Source organism: Marmota flaviventris, chromosome 15 (genome assembly GCF_047511675.1).
Source record: "Marmota flaviventris isolate mMarFla1 chromosome 15, mMarFla1.hap1, whole genome shotgun sequence".
In the NCBI taxonomy this organism is placed as follows: Eukaryota; Metazoa; Chordata; class Mammalia; order Rodentia; family Sciuridae; genus Marmota; species Marmota flaviventris.
The window spans coordinates 73,334,947-73,362,378 of record NC_092512.1 but is presented as its reverse complement, the minus strand read 5'-3'; the positions used below and the strand labels follow the sequence as shown (position 1 = coordinate 73,362,378).

Here is a 27,432-nt window from a genome sequence, read left to right as displayed (position 1 = left end):
ATGAAACATAATAAATTTTGTGTTGAGTTTTTTCCCATACCGAGGAATCTCATTGTCTATATGCAGATATTCTCAAATCTGAAAAAAAAATCTGAAATCTGAAACACTTCTGATGTCAATCATTTCAGATAAGGGGTTTTCATCCTTTGCTATCATTGAGATAGCAAAATTGCCTTTAATGTAATGAAGGCAGTAGTTTGAAATTTACTGTCTCTTTCTTGGCCATTTACTTGTATCAATATTGACTTCCTTGAAGCCCTTAAAGACAGGGTATATACGACAGATGTTAAATGTGGAACCTCAACTTTCAGTGAAACGCTACCCTTACCTATGTTACAGGTGCGCCTTGTAGCCCAGCTCACATACTTCTCTTGCTGGTTCTGCCATTGAGGGGTTCTGGGATGCACCAGTGAGCAGCCTTCTAGGGTGCTATCGATGCTGTCAGACTACTGTTTTTATAAATGCAATCCTTTATATTTAGCCTGTCCATTCGCAGGGGCTTTGTTGGTGATATGTAGCTGGCTCTATCCTGAAGGTTCAGTGCCCCCTGGAAACACACTAAAGTATGGAGGACGCGTGGGGACATTGTGCTGAGTGAAATAAACCAGCCACCAAAGGACAAACACTACATGATGACACTTACACCAAGTACTGAGTAGTCAGTGGTGACAGAAAGTAGAATAGTGGTGGCCACGGCAGGGGGAAGAGGAAGGGAAGATTTGTTCAATGGGTACAGTGTTTTTTTTCAAGATGTGAAGAGGGTTCTGGAGATTGATGGTGGTGATGTGAGTGTACTTAATGGCACTGAATGGCACACTTAAAAATGTTGAAGATGACAAATATTACGCAATGTGTATTTATCACACTTAAAAAAATATGATAGATTTTGATGTGTCAAAATCTATGTCCAAGTTTTTAATAGGAAAAGAGAAGAGTCCAGCAGATTTTATTCCATTTTGCTCACATTGTGCAAATTCTGGTGTTGATGTTGGCGTAATTCTACACTTGCTTATTAATGTGATGAACAGCTTTTCTTAGGGAAAGCCAAGAGTAGAGATTCTCTGGCCTGCCATCATTGCCACCTGTTCTGGAAAGCACTGAGGAGGTCTCCAGTTATTCTCCTAAAACACACAAGCTAGGCTCAGGCTGTTAGTGCTTAGTTCCTTAAGAAACAGAAAATCAGTGTGAGAAAGCTGAGCCCTCCTGCACAAGGAGTACCAGAGCCTGTGTGTCTTTCTGACAGCTTGGGTGATCCCAGTCCCTGGTCCAGATGTTGAATTTATTGTGGAGATTAATTTTTTTTTTTAATTTTTGTGCAGTGCTTGGGACTCAACTCAGGCTACTGAGCTTCACCCCTGCCCCTAATCTTATAGGGGTGGGGTAGGGATACTTGCAATTCATCAGAATTCTCTCTTAAGTGATATTGGACAGGATGGAAAGTTGCCAATTTATAATCATGGAAAACAGAAATTTGTTGACAGAATTTCTTGGCATGATATTCTTTGGTTTCTTAAATATTATAAAACCTTTGTTTTTTTTCCAGTGACACAATGATTGATTTAATAAGTAGTCATTTAAAAATAATCATTTAAAGATCAGCTTTGAAAATATCATTGCCTTATGCCTTAGGCAATTGGGAGTTCCTTATTTCTGTGTTTTTTGAAAGGAATATTTCCTATAATTTAAGTTAAAAAGGAATTTTTGCATGTAAACATTTTATTAACTACAAAACACATGTTTTCAATAGTTTCTGCTGGATAAAGAAGTACAGTGACTTTGAAAAACTGTGCTGACCATAAAGAAAATATCTGTTAGTGCATTTGGATGTTGGAAATCTCTAGGGTTATAAAATTTAAATATTTTTAAGGAATGTGGCTCCTTCTTTCTTCCCAGAATGGCATGGTCATCCCACAACTATTTCAAAGTTACTCTTGCTTACATTCTATATCAGGATCTAAGTGCCAACTGATCCTGGCAGTTTGGCAGTGAACTTTATATAAACTCTAGGTTTTCTTTATGATTCTATTAACCTTTTCTAAATGAGTTATTATTTCCAGCTACTGACTCATAATCTTTGAAACCTTAAGGAATGGCAAAATTATTAATTGAATCATCTCCAGCTAATAATGTGCTAGTTTTAAAATTGCAGATTTGTATAATAAGATGTGTGTTCTGAGTACCACTTTTAGGAGTGTTAAAAAATTAATGTTTGAGATATGTAACACTCTTTTAAAAAAATATGTTCTTTGCAAACAGGTGCATTTATTCTAATTTGCAGCCAAGTGCATTTATCCTTAAAAAAAAAAAAAAAGAATAAGTGAGACTGATGGTGTAGTAAGCACTTTACAGGCTTCCCCATCATGCTGTTATTAGAAATTTCTGTCTTGGACAAAAGATTTCTTAGACCATATGTGAGTTTGCTAAGTGTTGTTTAAAGAGAATCAGTGAACAAAAGTGATGGGCTACATCTGAGTAAATTTAATGAAACTTCTCAGTGTGCTTTTTCTTTTTTTATACAACCCAGAGGTTGTATTTACAGGGGTCTATGTCAGCTCAGTATAAATAAATTAATTATTAGGAGACTTACAGGGCTTCTTTTAAAGGTGCTTTTGCAGCATGTGGGGAACGTTACAGTGAGGTGATTATGGTCTTTTTAATTTGAACCTCAAGAAGATGTCTTTCATTGTACAATCCTGCCTTTCTTGGAAAGAAGAGGAAATTTTCCAGATGGCTCTGAAATTAATGATCCATAATCAAAAGGGGGATAGAAACGACTCCTCTGTGCATAGCATTTTTAGTTATGTTCTTTTGTTAGAATACCTTTCTCCAAACTAGGAATTATTTTCATTTGTTGATGAAAAAGCCAGTTGCCTGTTAGACTTGTCCAAGGCTTGTAAGTAGTAACAGAGGCCAGTATTGAGCCTCAACTCTGCTTTATTCAATACCACTGGGGAGTAGTCAGCTGGCCTTCAGGGAGATAGTGTCCTGTGTGGATTGCTTTGCCAAGTCCTTCTAACACATTGACATCTAGTTGTCACAGAGACCCTTGGAGGTAAGGACTTTCAGTATCTTCATGTTATAGACCAAGAGACTGGGCCTTCAAGAGGTTATGCGAGTTACTCAAGGTCACATAGTGCCACAGAAACAGGATTCAACCCAGAAGACTTCAGAATGCCCAAGAGTGTTCATCTGGGGATCATTTTAGCTCCTATACTGTATCCCCACCACAGTTGCCTGGCGAGTACTTACCTTGTATCATCTGTAGCCCCAAGATAACAGTATTTGCAGGAGCTTACTCTGTACCTGTTGCACAACCAACATTGGTATACCATGATGGATTAAGACCAGATGGGACATAAAAGTATGGCTAACTGTGCTGTCTTAGAATCCCTGACTCATTTATAAATTTCTATGAAGTGTCATATCCAGAACGAAATCCCAGGGATTGAGATAACCAGGCAGAGGCTCATGGGTTAGCAGGGAGATACAGCTGTACCTAATCTTTAGATCTGGGGGAATGTTTTCATGGAGATAAGGGGCCAGGTTATACAAAGGAGGAAGGGATAAAAGTTTGGAATGCTTCTCAAAGATGGGATTGTCTGAAGGAAGGATGAATGGGCTGAACTTACACCAGGACACCCAAGAGGTGTTTCAAACAGCAGATGGCATGTGTGCAGCATGAAGGCAAGAAAAATGCAGCCTGATAAGCGAGCTTTGCAATGGTTGTGAATAGCTGGGACACAGCACAGGAGGGGCATGAGGTTAGATCCATAGGCGACCTGGTCTGCCATCCAGGAGGTATTTTTGCATCAATCCCGGAGGTGAAGAAGAGCCCTGGAAGAGTGTTAGGATTGTGGACAGGGGCAAGGAGGGCTGCCACATGGAGGTTGAAAGCCTGGATGTTGGGAGGTGAGTTGTGAGGATGGTAATGATCCAGGAACCACATCAAAGGTTAAATATGAGTATCCTAACTAAATTTGTAGCTGCTTCCAGGTCTCTGTGCTGTATAAGGCTGTCCATCCAAATGTGAGATTGTCCAATTGCTGGAACACCATATTGCTTTTCTATAATGCCTACTGCTCAGAACCACGTGGCAGTCTACCTTCCACTCTGCGGCCCTTCCCTAGAGGATTTAAATATTTCTAGGTCCCCTTATATCTGCACATGTTTCCATTTGTCAAGATCTGGTCGTTCTCAGCACTCTTATCAGCTGGGAATGTCTAGTAGGTACAGATTCATGCATCCCCTATGGTATTTGGTAGTAGAGAAATGGTGACATGATAAAAGATTCAGGCACCTTTTGTTGATGTTAGATGGGGGACTTGTGGGTTCATCGAGATCACACTAGAATATCACCATTACTCACTAAATAAATCAATTAGATCAAATCATAGTACTGCTTATATAGATTTGACTGGAACTCCCCACTTCTGATAGTTCAGCCTACAATTTCACTGATAGTTACATTATTATTAATAGCTGAGGGACAAACTCAAAACTTGTACATCTTTTTCACATATTAGTAATTTTTAACTTCTACCACAGACGGCAGGGCTTGTTTTTTCATGTATGATGGACTTTGTATAGGTAAGGACTTTCTTATTCAGTCTTGGTGTCTTTTTCCATCTAGTATAGTAACCACCCTGTGGTAGTCCTGCAAAAATATTTGTTACATGAATACAGTTGTATTATTTTTTGACTGACATTTGACATGAATACTATAAAATCATTGTTGCAATTTAGCTCTTTAGACAGGAAGCTGTTGTGCAACATTTTAACCATTTTCAATCTTGAATCACCTATAATTTTGATAAATTTGTCTATAGTCTTACATTATAAATAAGTGTGTCCAATGAACTCAAGGACAAAGCCTTATGGGTGCTAAGTTAGTGTTTATTTTTGGGGGAGGTGGGAGTTCCTGGGGATTGAACTCCGGGGCACTCGGCCACCGAGCCACATCCCCAGCCCCCTTTTGCTTTTTATTTAGAGACAGGGTCTCAATGAGTTGTTTAGCGCCTCTATTTTGCCGAGTCTAGCTTTGAACTCACATCCTCCTGTCTCAGTCTCCTGAGCCAGTGGGATTACAGGCATAAGCCACCGCTCGCAGCACACTTAGCGTATTTTTAAAAGTAGTGTTGGACTTGATTACTAATGTGGCTCACATTTCTTAAAGTATTCACACTTGTTTTCTTCCAACTCATTTCTTCGGCAGTCTTCTGTTTCCCATATGTTACCCTCCATAGATTATCAGTAGTTTTAGGAAGTTTATCCTCTTACATTGAAGAAACTGATCCTAAACTAAGTATTATTAGGCCACTTTTGGGAAATCTTTTGTAAGGCTACAATCCATGGGAAGTAGCATTGTGGAATAGTTTCGTTTTGCAGTAAGCAGCATTATTTGTTGGTTTTTTTTGGTGGTCTCTGGATACTTAGCCACCATTGATTGCTGGAATCCTTATTGAATATTTTGTTATGTTGAATATCATACACTGAAGGACTTTTAGGTCTTAATGATGAGATCACAAAGTTTTCACGTTAAATATGGTGACACTGAGGTTAGTTTTAAACCACATTTGTATATATAATTAAATTTACTGATTTTCAATGTACAGCTCAATGAATTTTCTTTTTTTTAATATTTCATTAGTTGTTGATGGACTTTTATTTATTTATATGTGGTGCTGAGAATCGAACCTAGTACCTCACACATGCTAGGCAAGTGCTCTACCACTGAGCCACAATCCCAGCCCCAGCTCAATGAATTTTCACAAGTATGAGCAGTTATGTACCCTCTGCTACAACGTGAGCACTTCCTCTTATGCCTGTTTCCAGTCAGTCCCATCCCCATGTGGATCCTGACATTCCTTGATCTGCTTCAGTTGCTGCTATTTTGCTTTCCTTCTGATTTCATGTAAAAAAAATAAAAAAATTTAGTCCTTCGTATTTGGGTTCTTTCCCATAGGTAGTGCTCTTTAGATTCATTTATATTGTTGTATGTTTCAATAATTGTTCCCTTGTATTGCTGAGTAGTATTTGCCATAATTTGGTTATGCATTCAACATTTGATGGACATTCGTGTTCTTGCAAGTTTGGGACTTTTTTTTTAACAAGGCTGCTGTTAACATTTTCTTACAAGTCTATGTGTGGAACCTGTGTGTCTAAATTCTCTTGGGTTTATGCTTAGGAGTAGAACTGCTGGATCATATGGTAAACATGTGTTTTAGTAGATGAGTAACTGCCAAATGGTGTTTCAGTATGAGAATCCCTTGTAAATAATTAGAATTTTCAGACTTTAAATTCATTCATTCTAGTTGTAATGGTACCTAAATGCAATGGTATGTAAATAAATCCTCATTAAGGATTTATTTTACTTTTTTTTCCTGACTAATTATGTTGAAAATCTCATTCTGTGCTTGCATGGTGTTTATTTTCCTTGTTAAAAATGTGTATCGAAATCTTATTTCCCCCCACCTTAACATGGTTGTTTGACACTGAGTTTTACTGTTATTAGTGACTTTATATAAAGACATATAAGGAAGCTATCATTGTCCCTTTGTGTCTGTGGGGTATTGGTTTCAGGAATCCCCTTGGATACAAAAATCTGAGCATGCTCAGATCCCTTATATAAAATTGCACAGTATTTACATGGAACCTATGCACATCTTCTCATAATTTGAAATCATTTCTAGGTGACTTTTAATATTGGTATGCTGTAAATATTATTTAAGTAGTTTTTAATACTGTCTTGGTTTAGATCTGTACACATTCAGTAAAGATGCAAATTTACTTCCTGAATATTTTTGATCTGCGGTTGGTTGCATCTACAGATGGGAAATCTGCAAATTTTTCATCATGACTGAATTTAATTGCTTTCAGAAAGAGATCATCCTTAATGGATATACTGTTTCCTGAGCTGTTTTTGCTTTGAGGGGCAGGTGTAGAGGGGTTCTTTTGTCACCCACTGGCCTGTTTTAGCTTGTCTGACCTTGCTTCCTTACTTCCTTACTTCTACTCCTTAATTCATTGGAATCTGTCAATTCATAGTCCCTGGGAAAACCACCTGTGGATTTATTAACTACAGCCTCTCTTGAACACACCCTCCCACGTGCACACTCATCCCACACAAACTAGAGCCACTGGGAGATCCTCCCCAGCCCTCCTCATTCATGAATCTGCAGAGGGCAGTGCACCCTCTCTTGCTGTTTGGATCTCACATACCAGCACTGTGCCGTATAAATAATGGAGTAGTCAAGTACCCATGATAGTAAACTCCTTACTGCGAAATCGAGTGCCTTGAGTGAGTTCCAGTTTTACAGAATACAGGTCCTGTCTGATGTGATGGATCTAATACTAAGTCATTTTGAAATTCTTAGTTTAAAAACTGCTTTGACTACAGAATAACTTCTTTTGCTTCATACCTGTTGGTAAAATTTACTGAAAAATGGATTGTAGAAAACTTATTTTGATTTGACTGTAAATAAGAGAGGAAAATTGTGTTTGTTAGAGTAACCATATCTATGTCAGACAGCCTAGGAGTATCCCAGTTTATTTCAAATTCCTCATGGGCCTTAATCACTTATTAAGCTTTATCAGTGGAGTGAAAGATACAGTCTGCTCTCGAAAATTTTAAAAAGTGGTTTATATTGAAATAAAGTTGAGTTGACTCATCTAATGATGTTTGTGCTGGTTAAAATCATTTTTTGTTGTTTTATGTTAAAATAGGTGAAAAATTTAACTTCTTATTTCCATAAATAACTTCTAGTTATTTATGGAAATAAAAGATCAGCTATGACCTAATAGAGCACAGAATTTAATTGCTTTCATAGTTTTTAGAAAGAGATCATCCTTAATGGATATTTGTTTCCTGAGTCGTTTTTCCTTTGGGGGGCAGGCGTAGAGGGGTTCAATAGAATCTAGGAAATCAAGTGACAGTACTTCACCACTCTGGGCTTTCATTTCTTCATCTGTGAAATTAACCAGCTGGAGTAACCATAAGGTTCCTAAGTCTTAAGCATATTTACTTTGAATTATTTTTATTAGGAATGGTTTTAGTTTCACATGACAATTTTGAAGATAAATCCAAACTTGAATTTCTTCATTTGTAGTATTTTTCCCATTGCAATCATAATTGCATAATTTTTCTAGCTCTTCATTACTTTCCCTCTTAAAAAACGTGAGAAAGAAAAGGAAAAAATAATGACAAAGATTAAAAAAAATTTTGATTCAAGTTTTGTTCAAAACGAAATACTGGTTGCAAAATATTTCAGTATAAAAACATTTTCGTTGTTTTGGTGGGCCACAGTGAATTTAAATGGGCTTAAACATACATTAAAATGCTACTAGGGGCTGGGGTTGTAGCTCAGTGGCAGAGCACTTGCCTAGAGTGTGTGAGGCACTGGGTTCGATCCTCAATACCACATAAATAAATAAAATAAAGGCATGCTGTCCATCTACAACTATACAAAAAATTTTTTAACAATGCTGCTAAAGTAGTATTAAAATTATATGATCCTTTTTTAGTTAGACTTAAATTGCATATCCAGAAGCAACCAAAAAAGAGACATGGAACTCGGTGTCTCTATTTCAGTTTTAGTCTAGTACTAGATATGATTCTGTGTCATTGTTGAGCATTGTTAGGCAATGGAACACAAAGTAAGGATGTGTTTTGAAAGTTTTATGGGTGAAGAGTGGGAAGTATTAGCCAGACTTTCTGTCTTATTTCTCTGAAGCTATAAAAAAATCTAGGTCAAGATTTCCATCCTTACTAATACACTTCAGACGTGCCATTCATTACACATGGCTCCAGAGCGGAATTAATGATGATTGGGAATCTGGCCTAGATCTGAATGAAGTGGTTCTTAGCCATCATCTGTCACAGTCCCAAGCATGTCCTTAAAAATATTTTTCTACTGGTTACTCCTCTAACCGTGCAAAATATACAGTGAATCTCAATAAAGAAGATATCTATTGCAGCCAGAACATTTTCCTTCCCTGTCTGCTAGCTCCCACTTTCAAGTAAACAAAGATTCAGTCATTCGCACTGATGGCATCCAACAAAAGCAGATGCGAGAGAGGAGAAGGCAGTGGAAATCTCCACCACAGTCTTTTTCTCTGAGTTGCCAGATGTCCAGATAACATCACTTTCATGATTCCGCCAAGTGTCTCCAAATACAGTTAACAGCAGTTACACATCCAACAGACCTGGGAAGGGACGTTCCTCAAGGTGCCTCTGTTTCTCCTGTCCTTTGTAAAAATGGAGCTGTGTTCTTTCTGGGTCCTTGACATGCTTGCTCAGTGTACATTTTTTTCCCCTTTCTGAAAACAAAATATTGTGTATTCAAAATTTGGGGTGGCATAGCCTTCTAAATCTGTCCTCCATGCAGGAAGAAAGCAGCCCAAGGACAAGCAGGATTGTGTTCCTGTTTGTGAGCTGAGGTCAGGATTGCATTTGGAGGGCAGAACAGCTCCAGTACTTGTCTCGTAATATTTTCTTCTTTGGCAACATGAATCAAGTTCCTAAAGTACAAATCTCTGTTCCCTTCCTCAATTTTGCTGTGGTTTGTCAGGAGGCTTCATTTCCTGCCTGATTCTATGGGCTGGGAGGGCTGACAAGTTTGGTTGGGGCATGTTGGGATTGGAAGGATGCAGAGCCAGGGTCTTTGGGCTGAAGCAATCCACTGTCTCTCCTCTGGGCTGTTTTCCGTTCAGTACACAAAGAAAGCCTATCCCATAGTTGATTTTTGTTTTCTTCTGGAATCAATTTAAAGTTTACTAGACCAGCTAAATTAGAAAAGGGCTTTGAACCCAACTTTTCCCTCGTTGTATTAGGAAACCTACTGTTATTCCATGAAAATCGGTTTCCTTTTAATGCTACTTTTAAATCACTTTTATTCTTCAGCATAATTTTTAATCCATGTTGATTTCCTTTTAGAAATCCCTGATTTGGACATCCAGAGCACCATTCCTGTTTTTTCTGAGTCTTGAATTGGAAGCTACCAGGACTCTCTAAGACCCGAAAGTGATATAAAAGGTAATTCACTTTTTAAAAAGTTATCAAATTCATGTGTAAATATGATCAAGTAAACATAACACTATGTTTTTTTGATAGTCTTCCCAATTTTTTTGCCTTTTCCATTTTGATTGACTTTTCCTTCCCTTTTTTTCTATCTCCTGACCTCCTTCCCTCTGCTTCACTCCCTTCTTTCCATATTCATTCAGCACACATTTGTGAAGTCTGTGCCGGGTCACACACACTTGACCCCTTGCACGCTGGCAGGCATGGGCAAGATTGGCAGAAATTGCCTCTGTGAACACAGTTGTCCTCATTCCTGTGTCTGCTGGGGGGACAGTGCTGCTGCCATTGGTCTGGTTGAGAGGCTTGTCCCAGCACCTGTCCTCTTGCCCCCACTATCCCTGTTGGCCATCAGATATATACTCCCCCCCCCAATTGAGTTTGCCTGGGTATTTGACTGCAGTGACTTTTTGAGAATTCTGAACCCTCTTTCTGTTTATATTTAAATTTTGAGTGTTAGAATCAAAATTACTGAAGGGATTAGTAAAGCAGCTACAGTGTACTGTTTCCCAACTAGTGAACATGGGACTATTCCCACTGGACACGAAACCAGGTATTTTTTTCCAAACACTAACATATGTTGCAAAAAAATTAATTGTTGCAGATATAGAACAGAGAACATCACTATCTACTTGAAAGCCAGTTCCCAGAGAAAGTATTGATTATAGATTTATGTGTATATACCTTAATTACTATTCTCTTCGTGCATATATAGTATTAATAAACAAGTTTGGACTACAATGAATGCTTTTATCCTATGAGTGACAAATATTTGGAGTAAAGGTAATTTCACAGTTTTTGCTAAATATTGTGCCTTATTCTTTTTTTTTTTTTTTTGACCCTTGCTAGCTTAAATGGTAATTTTGGGGAGTTTTGGGCCACTGACTTGGGTTATTTTGACTGTGTATTTTTTTTTTTTTTACAGCTGTCCTTTATCTGCTGTTTTACTTTCCAAGGTTTCAGTTACCTATGGTCATCATCTACATTTGGAAAATAGTAAATGGAAAATTCTAGAAGTAAACCATTCAAAAGTTTTAAATCATGCGCCATTCTGAGGGAAACTTGAACACATGAACTGTGTTACTGTAACAGTTGATTTCTGATAACTGAGAAGGCTACGAAGGGACTGACAGTACATCTGTGATGGACAAAGGGATGGTTCACCTCTGGGAAGGGATAGTGGGTCAGTGCAAGATGTCACACTCAACTCAAAATGGCTTTCCAGTGATTAACAGAGAAGTGGTCAATAGTAGCCTAACCCTACATCACAGAGCCCACTCATTCACCTCGCTTCATTGTGTCATCTCATATCATCATAAGAGAGGGGAATTATGTACAATAAGAAAAAGAGAGAGAGACCAACCATACATATGTAACTTTTATTAATATATTGCTATAACTGTTCTATTTTTTATTAGTTGTTGTAAAATTCTTGCTGTGTCTAATTTATAGGTTCAGACTTTATCACAGGTACGTGTGTATAGGAAAAAGCATGGCGTGAATAGGGTTCTCTACTCTCTTCAGGTTCAGAATTCTTTTGGGGGCCTGGAAACATCTTTCCTACAGATAAGGGGGACTACTGCCATGAGCTCACATGGAGGGTGCCGACTTCCCCTTGCACCAATGAATTCCTTGTTCCAGGGCTCCCCAGAGAACCTGGACTTGGGGGTTGCCCAGTCACAGTGAGCATCTTTGTCCTGGGTGCTGGGCAGGAGGGGTGAGCTGCCCAGCTGTGGTGCCTCCACTCCCACGCTGCTCTGGAGTTGCTGGTTTCACTCCTCGCAGGGCTTCTGTCTGTCCTTAGGTCAGCCGTGTAGGTTAGCCAAGCGATTGCCAGCACAGTGGTTTCCTTCTGTAGCAACTGCCTCCTTTTTTAATATTTATATGACAGTAGAGTGCATTTGAACCTATTATACATGCAGGAAGTATAGTTTACTCTAATTAGGATCCCATTCCTGTGGTTATACGTGATGTGGAGATTCCCTGTGGTGTATTCATATATGAACATAAGAAGGTCATGTCTGATTCATTCTGCTGTCTCTCCTATTTCTAATCCTGTTCCTGTCTCATTCCTACTCCCCCAATTCTCCTTTGTCTAATCCAATGATCGTCTACCCTGACCTCTACTCCATCCTGGGAGAAGAAGTGTCATCTCCCTTCTTCTTCTTCTTTTTTTTAAAAATTATTCATTTTTAAAAAAAACCTTAAATTTATTTATTTATTTTTATGTGGTGCTGAGGCTCAAACCCAGTGCCTCGCACGTGCTAGGCGAGCGCTCTACCGCTGAGCCACAATCCCAACCCCTCACCTCTCTTCTTTTATTCAACCTCCATCTTTTCTTCCTTTTAGCCTTTATTAACCTCCTCATATGCCCTTATAATTGATCCCTTCATCACACGGTTTCCCCCAGCACACCCAGAAAGAGTGTTGTCCTGGTTTCAGAATTTCATGTTTGTCTGGGTCCCTGCTCTTTCCCCTCCTGAGGCAGCGTCTGCCTTCACCAGCTTAGCTACCACGGACCTACTGTGGTCCAAGTACAGACTTGTCCTTAGTAACCAAGTGACAGATGACTGTTGAGTGGACATGAGAGCTCTTTATTCTGGGATACTCACACTTCAGCCAGTCAGAAGCATTGTCCTTTGGTTCAGTTTTCCAGGGACCATTGAGCCGTGCCAGTTTTGAGGCAGGACTTTTGTTTTCCTGTGGTGAGTTTCTTCAGGGAAACCTGGGGGAGGGTGTCCCAGCCAGATATATCAATTGACTTGTGGGTTGAGGTCTGGCTCTGCCCAGACCAACCCTGACCCTTGGCCATCTGCAGTCATAGCTCTTCTCATAGATGGGACTGAGGAGCCACAGTTCTTACCATAGTGGATGAGAGTGTGGGCTCTGGTGTTGAGGAGGACCTGGGTTAGCGCCCAAGCTTTGTCATAACACATGTGGCCCTGGGAAGGGTTTTGACTCTCTGTTCCCCAGTCTTTCATCAGTCTAATCAGGATAATAACAGTGCTCATATCACAGGATTCTTGTGAGAACAAAGTGAGTTAGTTGCTCCATGGCCTGGCGCATGGGAAATGTTTACTCTAGTTTGAGAATTTCTAATCTGAAAATCTAAAATGCTCCAAAATCTGAAACTTTTTGAGCACTGATGTGATGCCAACAAGTGAAAAAATTCTGTACCTAAACTTATGTTACAGGAACAAGCAGGCACACTAAAAATATTGTACAAGATTACCTGCAGGCTATGTGTGTAAGGTGTATATGAAACATAAATGAGTTTCATGTTTAGACTTGAGTCCCATCCCCAAGATATCTCATTATGTAAAGCAGATAGACCAAGAAACAAAACAAGAACCCCACATCCAAAATCCTTCTGGGTCCAAGTATTTCTGATAAGGGATACTCAACCTGTACATGTTTGTAGTTTTTGTTACTATTATCTTCTACAGGACAGATGATAAAGCCTACTTTGTAAATGTCACTCTGAGCAATGAATGAGTTGGTGCGTACAGAATACCTTGTATCAGGCATAAAGTGCACACTATAGAAATGGGAGCTCTCTTTGATAATGGTAAAATAATAATAGCTTCATTAGAACACGTGTTCATAGGACAGATATTGTGACCCTGAATGCTGGCTAATATCTAAAAGTATTAGAGAAGAATGGCTACACATTCAGTAATCTCATCATTAGTTTATTAAATTATTGTCTATTTTGTTTGCAAGTGTTTATTCATAAAAGTTTTGATTGTGATTGACTTGGAGTGAATAGTCAAGTTACATACTCATGAAATCCTTTTATTCTTACAAATTCCCATATTTTAAATATAAAAGAAAACATTCTTGGGTTTTTATGAAATTTTAAAACCAACTAAATAAATACAGATCTTGAGTAATATTAGACTACATGATCTTACACATCTTTGCTTATACTACATATGTGTAATTATTTTGGTCTGATTAGATGATATCTTTTGTTCTTCTTAAATGTTAAGTATACTAAAGTATACTAAAGTATTATCCCCATTATAAGGTTGTTCCAAAACTTCTAAGAAGGGAAGCGAACTGAAACCTAATGACATTCGAATCTACTATACCTAAATTAAATGAGGCTTATTTAAAAACGTTGGCATTCTTTCCTCTGTCTTTGAACCAGAAACACATTTGAGTCCTTGGCGTATTAGGGAATTTTCTCACCACTTGTTTCACACATTTGCTTTTTGTCATTTGAAGCAAATGACATTACATGTCTTAAAAATGTCTTTTAGGGCTGGAGATATAGCTCAGAAGTAAAGTATGCTTAGCATATATGCAACCCTGGGTTCAATCCTCAGGACCACCAAGAAAAAAAAAATATTCTAAAGAAAAGAGTATAAAATTCTATAATTCCCTGTGAGTCACCTTAGCAAGTGAATATGTCCAAGCCTTTCTGGTAGTGGAGACCTGTCTTGTTATCAGTGCCCTGCGTCTGGCATCGGGCTTGTGGAGTGCTGAGCAAATGGGAACTGAATTGAAGTCACAGCAAGGGAATTGGGCAAGTGAAAACCCATTTGCTAGAATGCTGAGAACATGATGAGTTTTCAAATTTGCCTTTAGTATAACTGCGATAACAGTTTAAACCACAAAGAAAGACATTGCAGGCAGGCACCCTGTGTTGGTGAATGCAGTTAGCCTAGTTCTTTGTTGTATCCTGTTTAGGATTCTGATGGGCTGGAGTCCCTGCTTTCCTTCTGCCTTCTCTGCCTGCTCCCCTCCTTCCTTCTTTTGCCCCCTTAACCTCCCTCCTGCTTTCTTATAATTGAAACCTTAAACAAAGAACCCTGCTCTTGCAGTGCTTCAGTGGCATGAGCCTCTTCAGAGGAGGTCCTGATAAAATTCCACCTCAGCATCCAGCAGCATCCAGGCAGCATCCAGCCTTGAGTCATGAGGCCACTCCCCCATGTTTCTGCTATTGTTGTGGCTTGTATTCTGGAAGGCCCCTTACATGTCCTGCAGGGGAGGCTGTAGTCAGCCACTCTGGGAGTCCAGGGTGGCACATCTCTACTACAGACTTCAGTCTACTACTCTGAGTGGTTTCATCAGTGCCTTTGCTACATCTTCTCTCAGCTAATTGGGGAAGAATTCATTCTGCCTCTATTAGCATCACTAAATTCTGGCAGAGAATAGTATTGTGGTTGAATTTCCGCAAGTCTGTTTGCATTGCACAGGAAAGGACTAGGCTTAGCCAGGGCTTTTCTGGTCTGTTTGAAATCAAGATTTATAATCTTACTTGATAGTGCTCATTCCTCATGGTGGAAACCTAAAACTGAGCTTGCTAAGATGTGTTCTTTTTCCCCAACAGGAGACACCAGCCCCTATTTGTTATGATTTTATGAAATAAATTTTCACAACTTTAAAATGTGTACTTTATTACATGACTGCAGACAGGTTATGGTTTGTTCTGAGATTCAGCCAGTAAGAACAATATGGCTAACTTCTGAAAATCTGTAGAAGTGCCAGGTAAAAGTTCCTGCAAACCAGGGAGTAGTTGAGTTGCTGCTGGGATTGGAGTAGATTAACCAAAAGGACGCTCACCCTGGCACACTCCCATAAGTAACCTTTGATTTCAGTTCTCATTAAGTTTGTCTCCTTATTTGTTTTTTGGTATTGATCTGACCTGAGTTTCATCAAAGAGCAGACTATGTAAGCATGAACACATTTTAATAGGTAGTAGGACACAGTTCTTAAAATCCTTCAAATGCTAAGAATTTAAATTATTTTCTCTTCAAGTGCTAAGTGCACTACTTTTTTTGAATTTCTGTAATACAAATATTGATTTTCAAGACTGAGTTTTTCTGATTGATATCCAGTCTTACTTTCATTACTGTGATCCCCCCTTCTCCCTTATCCACAGGAAACCTGTTCTAAGATGCCCAGTGGATGCCTGAAGTGGCAAATAGTAAGGAACCCTATATTTACTATGTATGTATGTATGTGTATGTATGTATGTATGTGTATGTATGTATGTATGTGTATGTATGTATGTATGTTATATATATATATCTGTCTACCTCTGATGGAGTTTAATTTATAAACTGGGTATTCTAAGAGATTTACAACAATAATATAATAGAACAATTATACCAATACACTGTAATGAAAGTTTGCACTTTGGGGCCATTTTTAAGTAAAAAAGGGTTACTTGAATATAAGCATTGTGATACCCTGACAGTCCATCTGATAACCGAGACAACTTCTAAATGATAAAAATGAGTGACAATAGGTGGGTAGTGTATACAACATGTATACGCTGGGCAAAGGGAAGATTCACTTCCCAGGTGGAATGGAGCAGGATGGCATGAGATTTCATTTCACTACTCTGAATGGCATGCAGTTTAAAACTTAGGGATAGCTTATTTCTAGAATTTTCCATTTATATTTTCAGACCATGGTTGATTATTGGTAATTGAAATTGTGTAAAGTAAAATCACAAATAAAGGAGGACTACTGTATGATTATTGTTAACCTTATTTCACAGTTTGGTTGAAGGAGAAAAACAGCTGATGATATGTTTTGATTTTTCAGGGTTTTGAGGCCATTGAATTTTTAATAGGCCTTTCATATATTAATGGCATGAAGGTACAAGTATGTTAAATTTTTAAAAATATAGTCTATAATCTAGGCTGATTAACCTTCTACAAATCCTGCTGTGTATCATAAATGAAATCTTACATGGAATTCTTTTTTAAAAAACATACCTTCATTTTTTTTTTCCGGATGTTTGTACACAAATGTATAATTTTGCTTGCCTTTTCCAAAAAGAAATGCTTTTATTTTACTGATTTAAAATGTTTTCAATTTAAGTTGTACACGTCAGTCATAATGATCAAGTTCTGTTTTAACAAGGAATATTCTTTGCAATCTGTTCAATTTTTTAGTGGTGTCTCCTTTCAGTGAGTACTGTCCTTGGCTAGATTTTCTGACTTGTTTCCTCAGTTAATTAGAATTGGAAAACAGAATTGTCGTCAGGGCCACCAGACCTCCCTGTCTTGATTTTTCCCTCTGTCCCTCTACCCACTGCAGTGTGCATTTCATCTCAGGCTGCTCTTCTTTCTTTGGAGCCTGTCAGCTGAGCAGATTGGCATCACCACAGCATGACTGAGGCGCGCGACTGTCTGGGGCACGGCAGACCAAATGAATTCTAGATTGTTTTGCTGAGTAGCTTGCCCAATTTTTGTGTCTTAACCTTCAAAAGGTACTCCTTGGAGGATAATTGCACATGTTGAAAAATCATGCCAGCCTTGTCTCCCTGAGTGATTGATTGCTGGTGACACAGAAATGCATTGTAGCATCTTCACTTAAATATTAAATCTTGGGTGTTAGTCACTTTGGATCAGGTAACAAAGCTGCCATCTTTTCTGGCCATCAGCCCTGGGACCATTGTCAATGACTGCTCTCTGCTCAGAGCTGCCATATTTTGCATATAGAAATGTTCCAGATTTAACACAAATGCCTTGATTTTACAGTAGAGAAAATTGAGATCATTTTGTAGTTGTCTTTTTTAAACATCTTTATAAGAATGCAGCAAGGATAACTTTTTCTACATTTATTCCTTTAAAATTTTTTATTGATGTATTACGATTATACGTAATAGTGAGATTTGTTGTTACATATTCATACATGCATACTACATAACAAGATAATTTGGTTAATTTCATTCCCTAGTACCCTCCCTCCTCCCTCCTTCTGGTTCCCTTCCTCTATTTTACTGGTATTCTTAGTATAGGAATTCTTCATGCAATGAATGTAGCTATGAAAAGTAACAAATGCATCAAATCATATTAGAAGTGATCAGCCCTTATATTACCCATAATGGTAGGAAATAGATTTGCTTCATCCAGATGCACACAGAGTTTGGCTTTCAGGAGTTTCCTAAAGAGCCATGTGTTTGTGTTTGCCCATCCTGTGGCTCACATAACTGATATACTGGATATCTGCATCACCATGCTGAGAAGACATGGCTCTTATCTTTGAGAAGCTTATAGGTAATCTGCTGAAGTTACTGTCTAATCTTATAGTTCTATAAATTTAGCATTCAACTGGGATAACTGGGATTTTTTTTAATAATTATTTGAACAGAAAGCCCCTGAGGGTGTTGTTTTAGTCAGCTTTTTTGCTGCTGTGGCGAAAAAAAGCTGACCAGAACAACTGTAGAGGAGGAAAAGTTTATTTAAGGGCTCATAGTTTCAGAGGTCTCAGTCCATATACAGCCAGCTACATTCCCCAGGGGCTCCAGGTTAGGCAGAACATCATGGAGGAAGAGTGTGACAGAGGGAAGCAGCTCACATGGTGATCAGAAAGCAGAGAGAGAGAGAGAGAGTCTCTACTCTCCAGATGCAAAATATATACCCCATAGCAAGCCCCCAATGAAGCACTTTCTCTAGCCACACCCCACCTGCCTCCAGTTATCACTCATTACCTCAGGGATTATTTCACTGATTAGGTTAAGGCTATAACACAATAATTTCTTCTCTAAACCTTCTTGCATTGAGCTTTTGGGGGACATCACATCTAAACCATAACAGGAGCCTTGGAGAGCATGTCGGAATTGCCAGAGCCTTTGAAATGGCATTCCTGTGGGTTGTCCCGCGATCTTATGGGGGCAGTTCTGCCTGGTGATGGCTCCTTTGCTTGGGATGAGGTTGGGGTGACCTGGCTGGGCTGCCTCTCCTGGGCCATCCTCATTCTGAGAGCCTTCTTGTATGTGGGTTCTGCTAACAATGTAAAGAGCTATTTTAGATCAGCCTGAGTCTTACACAAACATAGAGTCCCATTGCCTAAGTGATATAATTTTCAGTCCACATTGGACGAGGCCGAGGCACCCTGAAGCACCCTAGGGTTGTAGCCAGGGCCCAGAAAGTCTTTGTCTGTTCTCTTTTCCTTCCCTTTGAATTTCTCCTCACCGATGCAGAGATAGTCTTATCATTGTGGATCCACTGACTTTACATAATCTTGAAATTTTATTCCTTCTTACTTCTCTCACAATTAAATATAATATTCATTTAGTAAGTTATTTCTTTTAATAGCCAGGCTAGGTGCCAGACCTGTTTGGAGGGTTGAAAGTGCTGCAGGGATTTCAGAGCTGTGTTTCTGGTCTGACCTCTGATGGTGGCTTGGGTCTCCAGAGGGAGGGCGTCTCCTCCTTTGAAGGTCACCTTGAAGGTCACCTCCTCGACATATTATATATACCCACTCCAGCTCTCCTTGGTTAAACCTGTCTGCCCTCTTTGTTTATTTTTGTGCAAAATATTTACCTTTTCCTACTTTGCACAAATAATTATGTTCCCAAAACAAATTTGTCTGCATTTTGTGGCTATTTATTGGACACAGACAAGCAAAAATAGCTTGCTCTAAATACTCCATTTTGCTGATATGTGAAGTATAGTCATGAAGAGGGGATGGTGATGGTGGCCCTGGGAACACTGGGCTTGTGTGCAAGGCAGCAACTCTCTGAGAGGATGATTTATGGCTCTTGGACTATTGTCATCTTGTCACTATCACAACTGTAGAGACCAGGTGCTCCTGGATGGTGTCCTCCTAGATTTGTCCTGGAAGAAGAGGGAATCCAAAATCTACTATCAGTGACCATCCAACAAATTACAAAGACTGCCTACACCAGATGCTTTTAGTTGTAGGGAATATGCTTGCTTCCATGCAATTCCAGAAGCATGTTCTTCTCCCTTTACAAATGCTTATATTAGAAACTTTAAAACTAGTTTTTAACTTGAAAACCCAGAGACTTATGTTAAGTGGAAAATGAATTACAAGAAGGCAGCACCAACATTTTTTTTTCTTTTTTTAAAAACTCGGTTTTTAATGAAGCTGAAAATGTGTACTTAGGATACTTTTTCTTTCTGTGCTACCCTTATTTCAACAACGTTGTCAGCATATGTTGGTTTATTGCTCAAATAAATTGTAGCAATGAATGCACCTGTGGGTTTTTTCCCCCTTTGAAGTGCTTTTAGAAAGAGGAATATCTTAAACGCTCAGGCACAGCAAGGTAACATAACCACATGAATGCAAGTTGAGAGGAAGTGTTCATTCCAATGAGAAATTTTACCACTCTGTTAATCTAAAATGTGAAGACATTTCCTATTTTTTCCCTAAAGTCCACATTTATCCAAATTTGAAACACCCTGTCATTCTTATGTATCATCAGTGGGTGGTCCTTTCAATTAATTGGTGGTAGTGTTTCAGCCAACATGTTAGCAAATGTTCTCTGTCTCCCCCTCCCACATTTTAATTTGTCATTATTCTGTGGCTTCTGCCTGTTTGGGTAAGCCCCAGTCTGAGAAAATCACAGCAGATGGGAGTTTGTTGCCAGGTAGGGAAAATGATGAGGGTATCATTCTGGATGTTGAAATTCATTCACTATGGAAGCCACCAGCTGCCATCAGCCTGAACTTGATGTTTTGTGCTGTACTAGTTGGCACAGGAAGATTTGGGGTGAGCAGCATTTCCAGCTGTTAATCAATTAGTATGTCAGGACTTTTCCTAAACTAGCGTATGTGTCTCCATTCCCTTGGTTTTAACTATAGGACTTGGTAATCCTACAGTGACCTGTCCACTGGAAGGTTGGCAGACAGCTAACTTTAGCAGCTCAGGAAGCAGTACTAAGAATTGAAATTGTTTTCTTTGTCTCACCTGGAGCCTCTGGGGAATGGAGCTGGCTGCATATGGACTGAGACCTCTGAAACTGAGGTCTTGTATGAAATTAGCAGGAGTCTAGCTTGACTTTTCAGTGGGATGTGGTCTTATGTTGTGTCAACTCCCCAAGCCTCAGTTTCCTACAATTTGCTAGGGAGAGGCTGGTATGGTTTATTTGTTTCCATCAGACATCATTTTTGATTTGACTTTTATAATCAGGCCCCTAAGTTAGAACAAATAATGCTATTGGACTGAAAACTCCGGTTTCTTCTTTTCAGAGAATGCATACCTTATCTAATGAACTGTACTAATTGCATTTATGATAAAGAAATTCTAAAATCACAGATGTTAATTAATTTTAAAAATAGAACATATGAATGTTTATTAAGCTGTTGAGATCCAGGGCTGGGAGTGCTTCTTCCTGATCTTTCTGGCTCAACCCAATAATAATGAGAATTGGGGGTGCAGTGTCAGCATCATGCAGAGATGATATTGTGGCACCTGTTTGCCCTGTGGCTGCTCTTTGCACAGATTGTCTTATGAAGCGTATCTGTTTGTAATCCAGTCAAACCTCTCGTTTACCTGTGTGGATTTTACTGTTGCCCAGTGAGATCATCCTATCTCATTTCTTAAGAGAGGAATTAGCTGGGCAATTGATTTTAAGAGGCAGTGTGCACCGTTTGGGTACAACCAAACAATGTGTGCGCTGCCGTCTTGTGGGTACACTGCACTTTTCTAGAATGCTAAGTGTGGGTCTGAGAGAAGCTTGAATTGTTGCATACATATATTTACTTTTTTCTTTTTATTTTATTTATTTTTTTTTAGAAAACATATTTCCTGTGTCTGTTATTCTGTTTTCTATTAACTAAAAACTACTGTCTGCATCAAAACCAATTAACAAATTTCTTGGGATCCTTGTATAAGATTGGAATAGATAAAAAAAAAAAAAGCATCTGCCAGTTAACAGGCAGGGACTATTTCTGATTTCTAGCTGTCCCACTTCATGCTGTGGAAATGGTCCTGGTCCCCTCCAGCCCAGGAAACATTGCATCTTCATAACACATTCTTCTCCCCTGGGGCACCAGGAACCCGGCACTGTTTGCACTTCAGTGAATGAGATGATGTTCTGAGGTATGAGAGCAGTGCACGGGGGATTGGCTGATATTTAAAGAACATAAATGATAGCAGTTGCACCCCACCAGGACAGGATGCAAGAGCCTCTGGACACTTACTCCCTTCTGGGACTGAAGTCGAGTCTATGGCTGATTATCTATGATGGAGTTGTTTGCCCACTGGGTCTGTCTTCCCAAGAGGAGAGGCCACCAGTCGGCATCAGCAGGTGGCAGCTATGCAGCAGCCAGCCCCTGCTTGGTGTAGGGAAGGCCACATCACTAGGGGATGCACTCAGGGGTATAAGCTGTGCTTTTTGAATTAAGTATTACTCCAAGCATGCCTTTGCCTTTGACAGAAAGTTGTGGTCTCGTGACACTTTCCTGCAAATAAGGAGCTTTTTATTTTTTTCATTCTGGAGTAAATCACTGAGCAATTCTTTAATCCATTACAAGTCAGTTAATCTCTTTTGGCTTTAATTTATTTAACAATATTAATATCAAATCTAAAAACTTGCATAGTAATCACTATTACAAGGTCATATTCTAGCTGTTTTCTATATATTATCTCATTTCATCCAGCACAACAGTGCTGAATTAGGTATTCTTGTTATTCTCACTTTATAGATGAAAAAACTGAATCTTAGGGAGGGTAAACCAGTATGCCCAATATCACACAGGTACTAAATTGTGACAGGACTTGGATCCAGTTGTCTTGGCTCTAGGATTCTCTTTCTTTACTGCTCTGATATACTTCCTGTCTCTCTGAAAAATTAATATAATATTACCTGATTCTTTTGCATGTGTTTTGATTGGGTGAATAGACATTTATCCTATCATGGGAGGTGTTTGAACCAATGAATGTCAGTACTGTTTCTCTGGTACTTACATGTGTTTGGGGGTCTTGCATAAAACTTCTTGTCTGTGCTTCTTGGGAATTACTTCTTTTTTTGTTGTTTTTCAGGCAAGGTAGTAGTCTTTTTCTTTTTTTAATATTTTGTTTTTAGTTGTAGATGGACACAATACCTCATTTTTACGTGGTGCTGAGGATCGAACCCAGTACCTCACCTGTGCCAGGCAAGTTTTCAAAATTGCAACAGAGCAATCAAATAAATATCTGTACTGATTTCTAATGATAGGTAGACATTAGTTGGCCAGACCATAGACTAGTCTCAACAAAATAATCAGCTTAGTAGTTTTACAAATCATAGACTTCCACAATAAAATAATAGAAGCCAATTTTAGATATTTCAGCCATCATTTACCTTCAAACCTCGCCCATCCTTCAGATTTTAGGGAGTCAAGGATACTGTTTAGTCAAGTACTAGTTGTTAACAGCCAGGTGGGAAATTCTCATGAGACAAGGTAAGAATACTTTATGGATGAAGAGAAACGGAACTCTTGAACTGTTTCATCAGCTAATGTGTTCAGTATTAAATTGGGTATATATGTAGAATTTATGAGGTTTAGTTTTTGGAAATAATGGCTAGTTGGCTGAAAATTTTTAAAAACCTCTATTTAGGTAGTTTTGCTTAGTTAAAAGTCAAAGCATGTTAGAGAGTCACTTTTTAAATTAGTGAAATGAATTGTAATGTGACTGTAAGATGATGTTTTGTGAATCTGTGCAATCAGGTTAATTTGCGTTTTTTTTATGTTAAAACTTTCTATTTTAGGTTTTCTTTTTATTCTTTTTAGTTATACAAGACAGTAGAATGTATTTTGACATACCATACATACATGAAGTGTAACTTCCTGTTCTTGTGGTTGCACATGATGGGGAGTTACACTGGTCGTATATTCATATATGAACATAAGAAAGTTATGTCTGATTCCTTCTACTGCCTTTCCCATTCCCATCTCCTCTCCCTTCATTACTCTTTTTCTTTTTTTAAGAGAGAGAGAGAGAGAGAATTTTTAATGTTTATTTTTTAGTTTTCGGCAGACACAACATCTTTGTTTGTGGTGCTGAGGATCGAACCCAGGCCGCTGGCATGCCAGGCGAGCTTGCTACCTCTTGAGCCACATCCCCAGCCCTCTTTACTCTTTTTCTAATCTAATCAACTTCTTTTCTTCCCTCCCCACCTCATTGTGTGTCAGCATCTGCATATCAGAGAGAACATTCAGCCTTTGTTTTTGGGGGGTTGGCTTTCACTTAGCATGATAGTCTCCAGCTCCATCCATTTTCTAGCAAAAGCCATAATTTCATTCTTCTTTCTGGCTGAGTAATATTCTAGTGTGCATATAAACCACATTTTCTGTATCCATTCATCTGTTGAAGGGCAGGTAAGGTGGTTCCATAGCTTACCTATTGTGAATTGAGCTGTTATAAACATTGATATGTTGCCACACTTATTAAGGGGCTGCAGAAGCACTGGACCTCATATGTGTAGTCTTGGATCCCAGTCTCTTAATGCTCAAAGCATTGCAGACTGTGTCAGCAGGAATCCAGGCCACACAGCAGGGAGTCCAGTTTCTCTAGTGTAGTAACCACACTCCCCTGCTGCTGCATCTTTGTCTCTTCAGTTAAACTAGTTCTACTGGAGCTGGAGTTGTGGCTCAGTGGTAGAGCACTTGCCTAGCATGTGTGAGACACTGGGTTTGATTCTCAGTAATGCATGTAAATAAATGAACAAAATAAAGGCCCATCAATGTCAAAAAAATATTTTAAAATAATAATAAAAAATAAACTGTAGAACTGACCATTTAAGCATCTTGAGGGCAGGAAATTTTGTGTAATTAGTGACTTCGCTGTTTCTAGATTGTGGTTCATAGTACGTGTTCAGTGAATATTCACAGTGTGAATGACCTGAGCTGTTGACTGATCTGATTGTATGCTGTGTACTCAGGAGGGATAACTCTTCCACATTTTCATGAACAACCTTCCTGTATGTGATGCCTTTTAATGAATCAAGCCCATTTTACCCTGTGCCTTGAAGCCGCTGAACCCTGAATTCTGACAGCCATGTCTATTTGTTGACTGTTTTATTGGTCAAGTAGAATTCAAGGACTGGATTGGAGGTGTAGCTCAGTGAGCACCTGCCTAGCATGTGTAAGGTATTGGGTTCCATCCCCAGTACTGCCACGAAGAAAATTAAGGACCATTAGTCATCTGTGAAAACTACTCTAGTTTTATTCATAAACCATGGATATTTTCATCTTATAAAATCATATTAAGACTGTAATACCTGAATACAGAGGTCAGGCATTCATTCCTTCAAAGAGCATATCATAGTCTGTAAGGCTGCTATAGCAAAATACCTTAGACTAGTAAATGATACACCACAGAAATTTATTGCTGACAGTTCTGGAAGCTGAGATGACAAAGATGGACGAACCACAGATTCTGTGACTGGTAAGGACTTGTTCCTCATAGTGGAACCTTCCGTGTGTCCTCAAAAAGCAGAATGGGAAAGGCAGCCGGGGCTTCTTTCATAAGGGCACTAATCCCTTGTGGTTAGAGACCTAATCACCCCCCAAAGGCCCTATTTTCTAATACCATCACCCTGACCATCAGATTTCCACCTGAGTTTTGGGAGACATACAAATACCCAGATTACAGCAGAGAAATTATCCTTTTTTCAGCTAAGAGCATTTTATTAACATAAGAAAAGTAAGGGCTGGGGTTGTGGCTCAATGGTAGAATGCTCACTTAGCACGCGCGAGGCCCTGGCTTCAATCCTTAGTACCACATAAAAATAAATAAAATAAAGGCATTGTGTCCAACTACAATTGAAAAATAGATATTAAAAAAAAGAAAAGTAAAGTAGTGGCCAAGGTAGCATATCAGATTAGCTATAATTGAATTCTCATATTTTTTGCAAATTCAAAACCAGCCTTACTAGTTAGTAAGATACGCTTGCAGACTTTGGAATAAAATCATAATAATTCATTCTTCTAAGACTTCTAGGTTGTCAGAAATCTTTTGTACATCTTGTGGACACTGTGAGAAGTGCCCATTTTACAGATGAGGTGTTATGGTTTGGATATGAAATGTCCCTCAAAAACTCCTGTGTTAACATAGAAGATGAGATGATCAGATTATGAGAGCCATAATCTAATCAGTGGGTTGATATATTTGCTGGATTAATGATTTGAATGGAGTAACTGGGTGGTCACTCTAAGCAGGTGGGACCTGGCTAGAGGAGGGGGTCACTGGTGGTGTGCCCTGGAAGGATTTGTCTTCTCCACACCATGGGCCCGCCGCACCCCCTTCCTGATTACCAGGAGATGAGCAGCTTTCCTGGCTATTCCTTTCTGCCATGATGTCTTTACTCATCTCAGGCCCAGAGTAATGGAGTCAGCTGACTCTTGACTGAATTTCTGAAACCATGAACACACAGGTACTTTTCTTCCTCTAAGTTGTTCCTGTCAGTTATTTTGGTCACAGAAATGAAAACTTGACTAACATACAAGGACATTGAGTCACAGAGTGGTTGTAAGGAGCCAGACGTTAAACTGTCACATAAAAAACTCAAGACTCATGATTTCATGTACTACATTCTTTCCACTATACTATGTGTATATCCAGAATTCTCCTTACATACAACATGGCCATCCATTAATAATCTTGAGATGACCAGAAAAATCTTAGGACCATCAATGTACCTGTATATAAAATTTCCTTCTTGCCAGTTCAACTTTGGAAACTTACTTAGAGCATGGATCCAAAGATAAGAAATCTGCGGGCATATCTTAACTCAGAAATGGCAGCATTTCTTAATCTTCAGCTTGTGTCACCTGCTCTTACTGACATTTGTGAGAAGAGTGATTGATGTGACGGAAGGCATTAGTGGCCCAGTACTCTATCTCCGGTCCTGAAATAGACTGTGCCATTCTGCTGCTGCTGATGATGGCTGTGGGGGGGGTCACCATTTACTATGATGATCACAGTCCAATTGTGCAGTGTTTGGTGACTTTACAAATATTGGAAAGAACTTGCTCATCATACATAGGTCCTTAAGGTCTCATGTCTCAAACTGAGGAGACTGTTAAGGTACATGACAGATTTCTAGAGCTGTTGTTGACATCTGTCATGGTAACACACTTTCAAAGTAAAAACTGTTGGGTGGGAAGAGTTAGAAGAGAAAATATCAGTAATGGTAGGGGGCATTTCCAAACAATACTGAAATAATATCCTAGGAATGAACCTCATTAAGCAGAAAATGAAACTCAGTACATTTTTTTTTCCTGTGCAACAGTGAAGACTATACAAGAAGAATGAGATACTCTTTAGTTTTGGGAAGCAGTGAAGTAGCATTCTGCAGAATTTTAAGCCACTTCACAATTCTTAGGCTGGATGAGCTAGTCAAGGAGCCCCAGCCAATATGTAGAATAGTTGTAGATACTAAGTACCTGAAGCTTTGGGTCTGTGGTTTGTGTTTGGTGAGGATGTGTGTAGTCAAGGTTTGGAGTTATAGAATTTTTTTTTTTTTTTCAGAAACTGTAGCTATATGTGAACTATGCCTGAAATCTGCCAGTTTTGTCTCCTCTGGGAATTATGTGATGGTCTCTTCCTGTTCTTATATCCCTCATCAGTGATTCCCTGAATGCCACTGTCCAGGGCTGTGG

At 39.0% G+C, this 27,432-nt stretch overlaps 1 protein-coding gene across 4 annotated transcripts in view; it reads left to right on the top strand.

Moving 5' to 3' along the window:
- Fam110b (family with sequence similarity 110 member B) overlaps window positions 1–27,432 on the top strand; it is a 150,618-nt gene that overhangs the window by 30,557 nt on the left and 92,629 nt on the right. For 2 of the 4 annotated variants that reach the window (XM_071602351.1, XM_027932920.2), the window contains exon 2: window positions 9,932–10,030. The exons of 1 other annotated variant lie outside the window; for it this stretch is intronic. The gene's annotated coding sequence lies outside the window, so the exon portion shown is untranslated. Of the gene's footprint in view, window positions 1–9,931; window positions 10,031–15,962; window positions 16,008–27,432 lie in introns of all 4 variants that reach the window. One more of the 4 variants, XM_071602349.1, reaches the window with a different exon arrangement.